Raw genomic sequence first — 13,451 nt, forward strand, 5'->3', positions numbered from 1 at the left:
TATGTAGACTTTAAAACTCAGGGACGTGGCTGAAATAAAATATGGCCGTGTCATGTGACCTGCAGGTTTCACCTCGTCCACGTTTATGGAGCAGAGAAGTGGAAGACGTCTCACTTGATTAAATTCAATCCCCAGTCGGGCTGTGAAACATGCTTTTCATGAAAGGGCACATTTCTATTCAGTTACTCTTCACATATACAACTCCCTGTGAGGACGCGTTCCCAGTTCACCGTCTGCTAATGTGTTGTGATCCCTTGCGTTTTCCAATGCAAATAAGAATCAAGAGCTATAAGCTCCTGGGCAGGTGATGCCGGATTCTCTGTCTTCCTACGTGAGAGTCTATGTGCAGAGTGAAGAAGCCTAAACACACAAATTCCCCGGTAATCCTGCCCTTTCCCAGGGATGAGCCAAAGTTGGAGCAATGAGCCGTAAAAATGCGAGCGCAGGAGGGCAAAATATGCCGGGAGTTTAGAGGGAAGCTGCAGGAAGACTTCACAGCCGTCTTAGAGTCGCACAGAACACGTCAGTACAGGAGTGAATGGGACCAATAGAGGTTGTTAACTTGAGAATACACATTGGCCAATCAGACGTAACGTGGGTCCGATAGCAGAGCTGTGAACGGTCCCTGTTCAGGCCCAGGTATCCTGGCTCCTCCCCCAGCTGTCATCTGGGCGAGAGAAGCGGTATGCAGCCCGCTCAGATCAGCTGCTAATGACAGCACGCTCAAAAGCATAATTAAGAAAGACAGAGAACATATGAACCCATGTCTCTCACACAGACGCACACACACCCACGCACACACGCACACACACACACACACACACACACACACACACACGCTCAGCTGCAGCTCATCATCCCATTGAATAACCCATTCCACTCACATTACACTGCACCAGATCTCTGTGCCAGGAAGCCAGGGGCTCCGTTCACCTGTGCAGCCTCCCTCAGTGCTGCTGTTACCATTGTTTCTGTGATTGCATCACCTTCGTACTCTACACTGAGAGCGTCTACCTTTGTCTTTGTATTTGTATTTGTTATACAGCATCTGGCCAGTTTAGACCCAATACACGCGAGGAGCACGAAGCTCCAGCCAAAAGCGGATACGGTTAAATCTGCTGTCATGAAAGCGATGGTGGATTATCTTGGCACCTGCGAGAGCTCCCACGACTCCTGAACTGTCTGATGGCATTTGTTCACAGACGTTCCCGTTCTAGCTCACGCTAAACTGCTGATGGATCTGGGGTTCTGCTGAGCTTAGGGACACTGATTTGGCTGAATTCGTTTCTGCCAGAGCCCGCGGGCTCAGCATGTCACCAATAATTTGCCATGACTCCAGCGCGTAGCTGCCGGCCCGCGAGCGGAGAACCCGCCTTTTGCCACGGCCAACCTGGCTTCTGTTCCTGACATTGTCCGGCAGGAGCCCCCGGGGCGTGGAGCCACATCGGCCACGCCCCCAGGCTGCTCTGCACCTGAGCAGTGAAGAACCACAGCTTCCGGTCCTCCCCACCAGTACCTGTCAATGCTGCGTCCCTTCAACTCCACCAACATCCCACTTAGGTCGTTTTAAGCCTACTCACTGTAAACAGCTGTAGTTCCTTTACATTTCAGGACAAAAGGTCACTAATCTACATTTTACTGTCACTCAATTAAAACAATTCTTTCTTCTGAAGGCATGAATAAAAATGAAAAGAGCACACGCACTCTCTCTCTCTCCTCATCTCCCCTTTTGCTCTGTTCCTCTGCCCTAATCCCCTGCTCAGTGCGAGGTGTTTTATTCTGTGCCTGTCAGCAGTTTGAAACGGCAGGCTCATATCCATTCATGGCATTGTGTTGTACAATTACACTGACAAATGCTTGAGTGATTTTCTTGGCGTTGTTTCATTAAAAAAAAAAAAATCCACAGTACAAGGGTGGAAAAGAAATAGCTGGGGAATAAAAGTGTGTTCCTCCGCTGCAGGGTCCTTCTCATAAATATTGTAATTGTCCAGTGATAGAAGGAGAAAAGGCAGCCAGATATATTTCCAGTCTCCTGGTTAGTACAGGAAGCCTTAACTTGTCTCCAAGCTGAGCCTGGGAGATAATAAGGGAATATCTAAACAGTATCGTCATCATTGTGTCGTCCCATAAAGGGATGACAGCCCAGTGTAAAATATGCAGATTTAGCCGAAAGGACTTCATGAAGAGAATAATAATTTTGCGGCGGCTTGTGCCATATTTATTCTGAAAGCTCACTGCGACAAACAGAGTCGGCGGCGTGTGTTTCCGCTGCGAGCTGGTTGTGAATGGCACACGTCATCACAGGGTGTCCTGTCTAAACGGGTGTTTCCTGTTTGGCTCCTCTCGTTACTACGGCGACAGCAAGGTGAGGGTTCCCGTCCTGGTAATGAGTGTATTGTGTGCACGCGAGGCCCTGCGCTGGTGCCACATGTTCCCTGAAGCGGTCCTGAGGACGACGCTGGACCGGGTGAGAGGTCAGAGGTTCCCCACGAGCGGTTCTACTGAGCTCGGCGCAGATAAAAACGGAGACAAGGCGGGACGGAACGTGTGACAGACGCATAGATCCTCCCAGGGAGGGCCCCAAACATGTCACGCTAATTGGCCGTGTGATCAGGTGGCGGAGGAGAGAACGGTCCCGCTCCAAACTAATGGCGCCGTGTGTTTCACAGAGATGCTGATCCTGTCTATGTCTGACCAGCAGAGTCAAGGTCGTTGAGGAGTGGATCTGCTATGTTCTTCCCACCTGTCGTTCTATTTAAACCCTGACTGATGTATTTAGCGTCCACGGAATATTTGGGGATTTAGCCTGGTGCCGTTGAGCAAGCAGCTATTTCCAGTATGGGCTAAACCAGCCGGTGCTGGCTTCGCTTTTTCTCTCGTTACTGTAAAGTACAAACAGCAGAAAGTCTTTGTTGTCACACTTCTGTCCCACTGGTGCCACAAAACAAACGACCCGGTGTCGCTTTGCTTTGATCCTCTGAGGGCACGTGGTCTCACGCGCATTCACTGTGTGTTCATGTTCCCATTTTTTCAAATTGTTCTTTCGCTCTCTCCCTTCCCTTCATCCCTCCATCCCTGGATCCTCACTCAGTTTCCGGTCCCCGGGGAAATAGTGAGGGTGGAATCTAGGACACATGAAATATTAAAATCCTTCTTGGGAAGTCCTCATCATCAGCATATGTTGCTCTCGTCCCGGGTTCACTGTCTCTTTTTCTACATTTGCTGCTTCCTCTGTTACTATTCCTCCCACTCATGGTGTCAAAGTTCTTTCCATGCTCATTCGGATTCCCATCATTCATCCATTTATTCACTTTTCATTTCATTTTTTTTTTTTTTTTTTTTTCATAAAAATACGTTTCATACTATGCAAAATAAAATGCTTGCCGGGTACGCGTTTACTTGTTCTTGTGAGGGCTTTTATTCTTGTAATAGAAATAGTATTTGTGATCTATTGTGTTTGAAATTATCAAAAACCAGAGACCGGGTAATAAAGGCCTCATTTGTCTCAATTCTCTTCCTGTCTGCTAAGTACATATTTAATTCTAAATTTTATTTGACCCTCCTCATGTAATATATACACAAGCTCATTGAGCTTATGGATGTAAAATGAATAGTTTTAATACATGCAAGGACTTCCCCTGCCTCACCAATGTGTGCCAAACATTGGGAGAAAACTGTCAGTGTTAAAAATATAATATAATGAAAAGATTCAGAGACTCCAGGGAAACGCCTGTGTCACATCTGACGGAGGGAACCACTGCTGGATGTGGGTGAATATCAAGCCCTTAGGCAGCGTTACATGACAAATCGTCCCGGTGCCGTGACAACGCAGACACATGGACGTGAGACGGCTGTCAGCTAACGTCACACTTCCTGCTGCGTCCAGAAACACAAACTAGAGCTTTGTTAAATACAGGGGGAAGCCGAGTTCTCCGGGCTTGAGGCCATGCCAGGTGACCCGAAGGACGGTGCAGTGGTTCTGTGGTCAGAGGCGTCAACCCACCGGCTTGATCTTCTTCAAAAACTGATGTCGGGAGCTTCTCTGCGCCAAAGAAAAGAGTGTCCAGGCTGTTATTGACCGAATGTCCAGAGGTCAGCGTGATCCTGGAGCGCGGGGGCTGCACCGGCGCCGGTGGCGTGGATGACCCACTGCTGTGAGAGCCTGAGTTTGGACTTTAGCGGTGCCCCAGGAAGTCAGAGTGCAGGAACAAGAACAAGTAAACGACTAAAAGGTGCAACAAAATCTGAGCATAAAGTTTTATACTGTGATATGATTTGATATAGGGTTAATTATCTAACTCTATATGCACAAATAATTAGAAAATACAACAACTAATTAAATTCTACCTTTAATGTATTTGACTATTTACATTTTAATGTTGCATTGGGGAGGTATAAGAAATAATAACAATAAAAGCTAATAATGACTCCGGTTCTGATTCATTTCAGAGCTTGATTTTCACATAGATTTTATGTGTCTTTGTTGAGCCTGTCATTATCACGTCCTGTCGTCATCTTCTGCCTTTTTATTTGGTCATTATCCACGTTATCCGGCGTCTTGTTTTCCGTTGGCTGTGAGAGTAAGGCATGTCTGCCGTTTCAAGCCACTGAATCGCCCGCTTGGGAAATGAAACAGAGAAGTTGAGAGCGACAGAGAGATGTGAGCGAGGGACGGCCCATAAAGGTAAACTGGGCAAAGAGCCAGACATTAAAAGTTTTCCTTTACAGGGAAATGGCTTTATCAGATAAACAGGTGTGCTGATGTAGAATGACAATAAGCTACGCATCCGACCTGAGGGATTTATAGACTGAAGCCATTCACTCCAAGTGTTGTTTGACCTTCAGGGGCAGTCGGACGCTGTGTTCAGCCTGCACCACTCAGTTTCACTTGGCTGTAATTGGCTTAATGGCTGGTAGACATGAATAAGGGGAAACACGCCCTCCTGAAAGCAGGGACTCCTGCTCTTCTGAGGGGGGATCTTCACTTTGTGGAATAAGCATGGTGAATGTGTAGCTCTCTGTTTGTTTGGGACAAAAATAAAAAAAGTGATTCTCCCTCCTGGGGTAAAACAGTTTCCTAAACACATTTGGAGTGTTTTTCTCAAGTGGCTCAGCAGAAATCTGTCTGCGTGTGTGAGCCTGTGTATGTGTGTGTGTGTGTGTGTGTGTGTGTGTGTGTGTTCAGCTTCATTTTGTTGATGATGCTGTCACCGCTGTTGGCATCTTGGATGCATCCCAGAGTCTCTCCAGGCAATAGACGGGGACGATATATCTCTTCTTGCGTCAGCCACACACACACACACACACACACACACACACACACACACACACACACACACACACACACACACACACACACACACACACACACACACACACACACACTCTTGTAGCCCCCCCCTTCCCCTTCTCCACTCCCGTGTGCAGCCTTGGTGGGCTGTCTGGACTCTAGTAGGAACACAGAGTGTGTAACTAAGCACATCCTGTCAGACAGTCATGCTACCTTCCCCTGGTCCAGACCTCGCCTTCCCTTCATGCTCCGTTTGCCTGTTATTCCCAGGAGGCGGTCGCTGTGAATGAGAGGCCCTGCAGTAAGGAAGGAGGCTGTTTTACATTACAGTTACACACATCAGCCCATCCTGCTCTGGGCTCAAGGTGAACTGTGTTAACAGATACATGATTTGTTTTATACTGACTAAGTAATGTCTTACGCTGATTATAGGAGGTGACACTAAAATGATTTATAGCCGACACAAGGGACCCAAGGTTACAGTTTCAAAACTCGCCGTCTCATGAGATGTCTGACTAGTTTGATTTTAATTTGAATCCCTCGATATCCTGCTGTCATTGTTGAAACTTTGGAGTCTGCAGATGTTACAAACGGCTCCAGTCGGCGTCGGCAGACATGTCATGTCAGGTCATTGTGCTCAGATGTCGCCAGCAGCTGGATTCTACACAGATGTTGGAATGAGATCACCACCATGAGCTCGAACCGGCTCCGATACTATAGATTTTCCTTTCAGATTTGCGGGAGAACAATGTTAATGTGGCTTTAAAATGATTTCGAACCTCGTGCTTTCCCATCATTAATCTATGTCACTGGTTTAAATTAGCTGCTCTATAAAAGTGCCAACACGTAAAATCACAATGAAGGAGCACAGATAAGCAGGAAGAAAAGAGAAATATACCTTTGAGTGACTTAAGATAAGTTAGAAATACAAAGTAGCAATTTCCTCTGTGTAATGAGTTTTCATTGATATTTTCTTTAATGATGTGTCTTGTAACAAGCTTGGATATGAGCTACAAAGATCTTGTCAAATGCCTTTAATTAAAGTAATCATGTCCAATTAAGCAGCTAAGGAATATTCAAGTTTAGATTTTTCAAGTTCTTGGCACTTTGATTCTTTGCACAGTCATTCAGAAACTTTGTGCTGAATTGACAAAACGTTATTGAGGTTTTCAGTAACAGACAATCTTCCTTGGAGGGAGGGAGCGAGGCCTGATCACGGAGCAGAGAGCTTGTTCTCCCATCACTTGCTAAAAAAAGCATAATCACAGCTTTAGGTCAAGACACAAATGAGCGCATGTGCTGCATTATGTTAATTTATAATGTAATCTTAAGCATATGGCCACTGTGCATTTTAGTAATTGCTGCTTCCCACAGCATCAGTGTCAGCGGCAACACTGCGTCTTGGTGGCTTCCTGTTACAGGAACAAGAGCTGACTCCATTAACGAGAACTTGTAATGACATAATTGCATGTATGCGCGTTGTCAACAGCCGCGGCTCCTCTGCCGCCGCTTACTCCGCATTCAAGGTGTCACTTTTAGCCACGTTAACGTGACTGCGCCTCCGTCTGTCACTCATCATTAGCCGAATTACTCATTACTCAAGGGTATAAAGGCCGCAGTAGTTGATGGAACGGAGGCTTTAGTGTCGCCTTCGATTAATGTGACACTGTCACAACACATGAGCGGGAGCATACTGTATTTCTGTGTGGCTTCCCATGAGGAAGTGAGCATCCACAGACAAATGCCTCATCGACCGGAGCATAGTCAAACTCGTGCATGTAAACAAACCACGTGCGCAAAAGTAGAGCAGGCTGACGGGCTCGCAGTAATTAAGAGCAAGCGCTTTGCATGTTGCATGCTGCAGGTGGACACATGTGGGTCACACTTCCTGGATGGTTCTATAGCGCTGTGACGACCCCACGTGGGAACCCTGTGCCGCTAGAAGCAAACTTTTACTCAGAAACTTAGTGACCGAAAGCATAAAACCGATGATGCAAGCAAATGAAATAAGGCCCCTCGCCGCGTGCCTCACCCTCGGGTGGAGCGCGCACTGGAAGGAGGCTGTTCCTCCATTCTTCTTCGTTCGTCTCAGCGTGGAAGGATTCTAGGCACGCGCAGCTGAGAGGAAACCCTAGACAGACCCATGTAGACAACATGGTAATGGGATTACGTATCCCATCAGGAGTACCTCAGGAATCCCCAAGAGATGCTCGGAGATGTGGCTGGGGGGGGGGGGTCCCCCTCTGCCCCCGCCTGATAAACAGCAGAACGCTGAAGAGCGCTCGGATCCCTGTCTTTTTTCGGGGGAGACGCTGGCGAATGCAAAACACCTTAGGCCACTTTTCTGCTCTCCACAAGTTCGACCACACGCTTCACACACACAAACCAGGTGCAGCTGCAGACGCGATGCAGAGCAGCAAACGGTGAGCGCTAACGCCACAACAATTACTGTATGCAAACACAAGCGCTGACATATCCACCGACTAAAATGAGTTAATTTCACACACAGCGCCTCTGTGCAAATATTCTCCAGGTAAAAGCTGCTTTATGTCAACTTTTATCATGTCCTCCATCCCATCTAATTTAGTGAGTGCTCAAACATCCTGAGAACGAGACTAAAAGTACAGGCGCGTTTATAAATCACCAGCACGGCTCAGGGAGCGTCAGAGTCTACGTGGTGCAGCTTCTCGACTACCAGCAGCGAGGCAAACAAGCCTCAATCAAACAGCAAAGTGAAAGTCAATATATTCATGAATGGGTTTGAGTGAGATGCCCTAGGCCTGTGAAAATAATGGAGTGTGTAGCATTATTCCCGGCACCCCTGAATGGAAACAGCCCTGGGGGGGGTATCTGGCGTAAGACGGCTCTGCTCATCTATGCACAGCGGGGGGTCACGGGGGGGGGGGTGCGACGCGCACGCTCACCTGCGTCGGAGGACCCGCAGCCAAATTTAGAACATTCCAAAGGCTCAGCTCATTACTGTTCCCCGCTCCGCATGCACGCGAGCCGAGGCTTCCTCGTCCTCGCGCGGCGCGGATGCATCTGCGCACGTGTGCGTCTGTGTGTTCGCCGAAACGCCTGTTCTCCATTTTCCCCCAGTGAACCCGCGCCCGCGCAGCTCCCGCAATTTGCATGCGTTTGGCTCCCACAGACAGCTGAGCGTTGTATAGCGCGGAGGAAGCACCACTCAAAAGCTCAACGCCACCATCTAGATTTTACATGTATGGGTTCAGTCCAGCTCATGCAACGCCTGCTTTGCCAAACCACGTACTGAAGCTGAAGTAGATAAATTCACACATATGAAACAAAAATAAGGTCAAGGGATTTTTCTCATGGCAGCTAGTCTAAAAAAACACCACGATGAAATGAAACATGCTCGACTTTGAGACAGGCCTGGCTGCTCCGGAGCCTCTTTGGGCTGTTTTGTTGGGTGTCAGGAGGCCGAGGACGGTGAAGTCGCCACAAAAAGAGATTCCGTCACACTCTGCTTTCATCGCTCTTGTTTTAACAAAAGTTTTCTCTCCTCTCTGTGGCTGAAATGCATTTCTTGGTTCGGCTCTCACTGCAGAGTGAAACTGATTTATTCGTTTGTAGACGCGAGAAGAAAACTGAATGTACTGTACAATGGCAAAACAATTGGCGCAGCTCATGTCTCCACTGTGGGAGGTCCTGTCTAGAAATAATGTCGAGAATATCTCTTTGTTGTCATCCGTGCAGGTCTATTTTTCACTTACAGTATCTGCGAAGCCCCGAGGACAAACAGAGAAGGGCAAGTAGCGCTTAGAAACGGTGCAATGTCAGGGTGAGAGATGACACATAAAAGAGAGGGACTAAGAAAAGAAGCGCAGATCTGACTACGAGCCATGAAAAGGTACTGTGGGCAACAACACAGGAAGTCTTGTGACACGCTGGCTGCCCTTTGTGGTTTGACAGGTCTGTGGTGCCTCTCCTCACAGGCCCAAGTATTTCCAGCTCCTTTCTTCCTCCCTCCCTTCGGCCGGAACACGAAGCCACGCTGTAGTTTTGTTGTTCCCCCCACACACAGGATGAGACGCCTTCCTCCGTGGACTTGGACATCTTCCCCAACACATTTTCACTCTGAAGGCATTCGCATTCTGTAGGATGCTAGCCTTAGCTCCATGAAGGCTAAAACCAGCTGGAAACCCTTTAAGGGCTTGACTGGCCTCGCCAAACACACTATAAATGGACAGCTACTGTAGCTCGCGAAGCTCCAGCTGGAAAACGGGGTCATCTGGAGATTACGTCACAAAACCTACCAAGGAAACACCTAAAATGACTTATAATCATCATCTTAAAATCCCAGAATACTTCATCAGTCACTTTTTTATCATCCAGAGCAATCCAAAGCAATGTACAGCAGCAGCTCCACTAAACTGGGCCCTTGTTGAGCAAGAATCTCTACAGATATTCATGCGTCGTACCATAAACACGTTACGCAACCGCTTGACAGATGTTCTCGCTGTGCAACGCTTTTGCTCTATGATCGTTTGTTGTTGTTTGCCTCTGTCTTCCGCGCTTCCTCCCTCCGTCGCGCTCTCCTAACTGGGTCGACTCGTTCCCACCTAACTCCATGGCACCGGAGCCAAATCCTGAGCTTCTCCGCGTCGCCGTCTCTCGTTTCTGTTCCGGGGGGAGCGTTTTTATGGTCAGCGGTGAACGCTTCAGTCTCACAGCTGGACTCGCGCTCTTCCTGTGGCTGTGGACAAGAGTCAGTGATACTGTAAGTGAGTGGCCAAGCGCAGAGAGCTGGTTCAACAGCAAACTAATCAGCTTCTGTGTCGCTCGCAGAACGTTCTTAACTTCTGTATTTGTGTCCCATTCTCCTTTTTTCTTTCCAAGCGCTAAATAGCATAGCTCCACTTTATTAAAGCCGTTAAAAGGGCATAATGGAGAACAATGTGACTACAGAATCATTTTGAACTGTCCCATTTTGTGCTATTGTCAGGTGTTTTGTTTAGGCCTTGTTATTATTTCATTTCATTACTACCTCGTTTTCTGTTTTGTAATATTCATGCAGTAGCTCTTTTTACCGGGTTCTTTTGTGGGTTTTATAATTGCTGTGAGTTGGATCACTTTGTCGCTCTATTGTGTCAGCTGTTTCCTCACTATTTCTATGTGATCCGCTCCTTTAGTGTAATATGCAGTTTAATTAATTTGATTTGAATAGTGCAGCTGAATGCGGCTTTTGTGTTATAATAATTTAAGTGTGTTTTAAAATCACACATACAGTTCTTTTTAGGTTTTACACATTTTCTCTTACATTGATTGCCAGTTGAGCACTTCACACACAGAGGGTGTGAAGTGAGGGTACATTAGTCAGTTCACTGTCACAGTCAAACTAGTTAATTAACATTGTGTACATTCCTCATGAAGTGATCTTGCAAACCTGGCAGCTGCTTGTCGAGGAGGGCAGACTGTTCTCCGTCCCCCAAAAACAACAAATTGACCTTCATGTCCATTATCAGCCAAGTTCACTCACATGTACTAACCCCCACCCTTGCCTGTAACCCACCACACAGACACACACACACACACACACACACACACACACACACACACACACACACACACACACGCACACACACACACACACACACACACACACACACACACACACACACACACACACCTCCCTCCCTCCTGACCCATCTAATCCTTAATTACCATGTCTAATTAGGCCCTGGCAGCAGAGGTCAATCAACTAATTAAAGAATCACAGGATGAAAGGAGCAAGGAACGGAGGACCAGTCATAGCCATCAATGAAACCTAATATAAATAAAGCAGCCACAAATCTGTTTTATCCAAAAAGCGATAATATCCTTATGTAACACATATTGTGCCAAAGTTTATCTGCACTTTGACACAATTTCAACTTCCACACGTGCGCTGTTACAGGTATGAGCGAGTTTCAGGAACAGAAATAGACCCTCATGTTCCCCTACACACATGTGGATGTCAGCTTCTCGCAACACGTATATGGACGGTAAAGGTGACACTCTGTGACAGGAGATTCCCATATAATGCATTTTGCCTTGAGGCTTCTCACAAGTGTCACTTTCAGTCTCATCACTCAGTGATCTACAGCCAGAGACCCATGCTGAGTACATCTCAGGCTGATCTACAGAGTGTGTGTGTGTGTGCTTGTGTGAGTGCGGTGGAGCTGCTTGAACAGTATAGACATCATAGTTATTGGTACACCTGAGTGAATGTATTTATGCGGTACTGAATGTGTACACACAGTACGTGTTTGTGCACAGTAGCTACATGCTGGCTAGTGATAGATTATTGTGTGTTGAGTTTGGATGTGGATCAATATGTGTTGACGCATCTTGTATTTTATAGGCACATCAATACTAGGATCAGTGTCTTAATCAGCACTGTGTGTCTGGCCTGGAAACCTTAGTCTTGTGGGAAACGCTATATGAAATGCCATCACAGCTTTGACACAAAGTCCCACCAAGTTACGTTTATATACAGTGAAGCAGCTGCAGGACGCAGGATGCAGCTTTTCTCCCGTTAGTGCGTTGATTATTTGCTTTTCAGAAGCGCTGTCTAAATGATGTAATTCACCGATATTTGATATACATCTAATAAATTAATAATATCCTTCCAGTGCGGTGTTTTGCTCCTGCGGGCTTGTCGGCAAGGTTGTCAGTTAGTTCACTTGTCAGAGTTTCACATTAAGGATGCCTTACACAGAGAGAAGCACTGAAGATCAAACGCTGGGAAAGGAGAGCAAAATGGATGCTGCTGTTTTCTACTCTTGTAGTAGACTAATTTATTGGAGAGAAATGGAAACCCAGAGTTTCCCCTAATTAAAGGATATGATATAATTTCCATTATACTTCAGAAGACTTTGTAACTTTGAAACTCTATTTGTGGGTCTTGGTTTCAAACCCTTGCTTCATACCGCACTTACAAATCATTAAATTGGGTCAGAAATATGTACTGTATTTTTGTTTTTCAGAAGTCATGGAAGAATCTCAGAACTGCTAGAAACTGTAGTTGTGACAGCTGCTAAAACCTGAGTATAGCATCTGTTGGATGCTCATATTTAGTTTTATAATTTTAATTAAATGTACTGTATGTATTTCTAAAATGAATTAGCTTCAATATCTGTTTAAATTAATGACACGTTATCTAGATTAAGATAAAAATGCATTACTAAACTCATTTAAATACATAATAATCCAGTCGTATGTGCTTGAGGTTGAAACTACATGAAGAAACACAGATATGACCTTGGAATCATTTGCTTTCATCTTATTGGTGATTTGTTGTCTGCACACTATAGTGATTGGTCGTATCACTCACAGGAGGCGGGAGATGAGTCAACGAAATCAAAACAAATGCACATTTTCAAGAAATCTGTTGCCAAAGTCTGGCTAAACGCTAAAAACACGAGTTTTTACACATACACAGTGTATGTTTAGTTCTGAAGAAGGCTAAACAGCGTCTTTTAGCTTTAGCTTTTAGCTAAGCTAGCGCGCAGCATGCTAAACCGTTTAGCTACAACTGCTTTGGGACAGTTGTGCTTCTGTAAAGTTGCTGGGTGGCACCGCGAACCGACGCCGAACTTCAGAACACTGGACCGAGGATCACACAGGGCCCACGTGGACCCGGAAGGCGAACTGCGCGTTATTAAACCAAGTGGGGCCGCACAGGACGTTTGTTTCCCGGCTATTGCTTCCGTCGCCATTGAAACCTTAAGGTAAGTTGTTTTTTCTGTCTTTACTGTACGTTGTGCGGGTACCGAGACTTTGAGTTTGGTCATTGGTCCTCAGCCATTACTCAAACAGACAAAACAAGGTGAAAGCTAAGCCCGCTAATGCCACAAACACCTCCTTAGTTGTCATGAGCTGTATACCTTGTCTAGTTACCTATCGACTCACAGCTTGGGCTGATATTTGAGTCATTGTGTGTGAGAGAGACAAATATACACATTGTTATTGGATTATTGGTCACATTTGAACTCTGTCATACACCACGTCTATGTGAGAGGCATAATAAGAACAATGGCAGAACAAAGCAGCAATAGAGGATCAATGGAGGCTCAGTATTGACTGTATGTTATAGGCGACTTGTGTCTTTACTAAGTCCAAAACACTGTGGTTGTGCATACATGAAAATATACTTTGT

At 46.1% G+C, this 13,451-nt stretch overlaps 1 long non-coding RNA gene across 2 annotated transcripts in view; it reads left to right on the forward strand.

Moving 5' to 3' along the window:
- Positions 1–12,591: 12,591 nt before the first annotated feature.
- The window catches only part of LOC114857742 (uncharacterized), a 110,931-nt gene continuing 110,071 nt past the window's right edge, over positions 12,592–13,451 (forward strand). For both annotated transcript variants that reach the window (XR_008694892.1, XR_003786263.3), the window contains exon 1: positions 12,592–13,023. This is a non-coding gene — a long non-coding RNA (uncharacterized LOC114857742). The remainder of the gene's footprint in view (positions 13,024–13,451) is intronic.

The sequence above is a fragment of the Betta splendens genome, chromosome 6 (assembly GCF_900634795.4).
Source record: "Betta splendens chromosome 6, fBetSpl5.4, whole genome shotgun sequence".
In the NCBI taxonomy this organism is placed as follows: domain Eukaryota; kingdom Metazoa; phylum Chordata; class Actinopteri; order Anabantiformes; family Osphronemidae; genus Betta; species Betta splendens.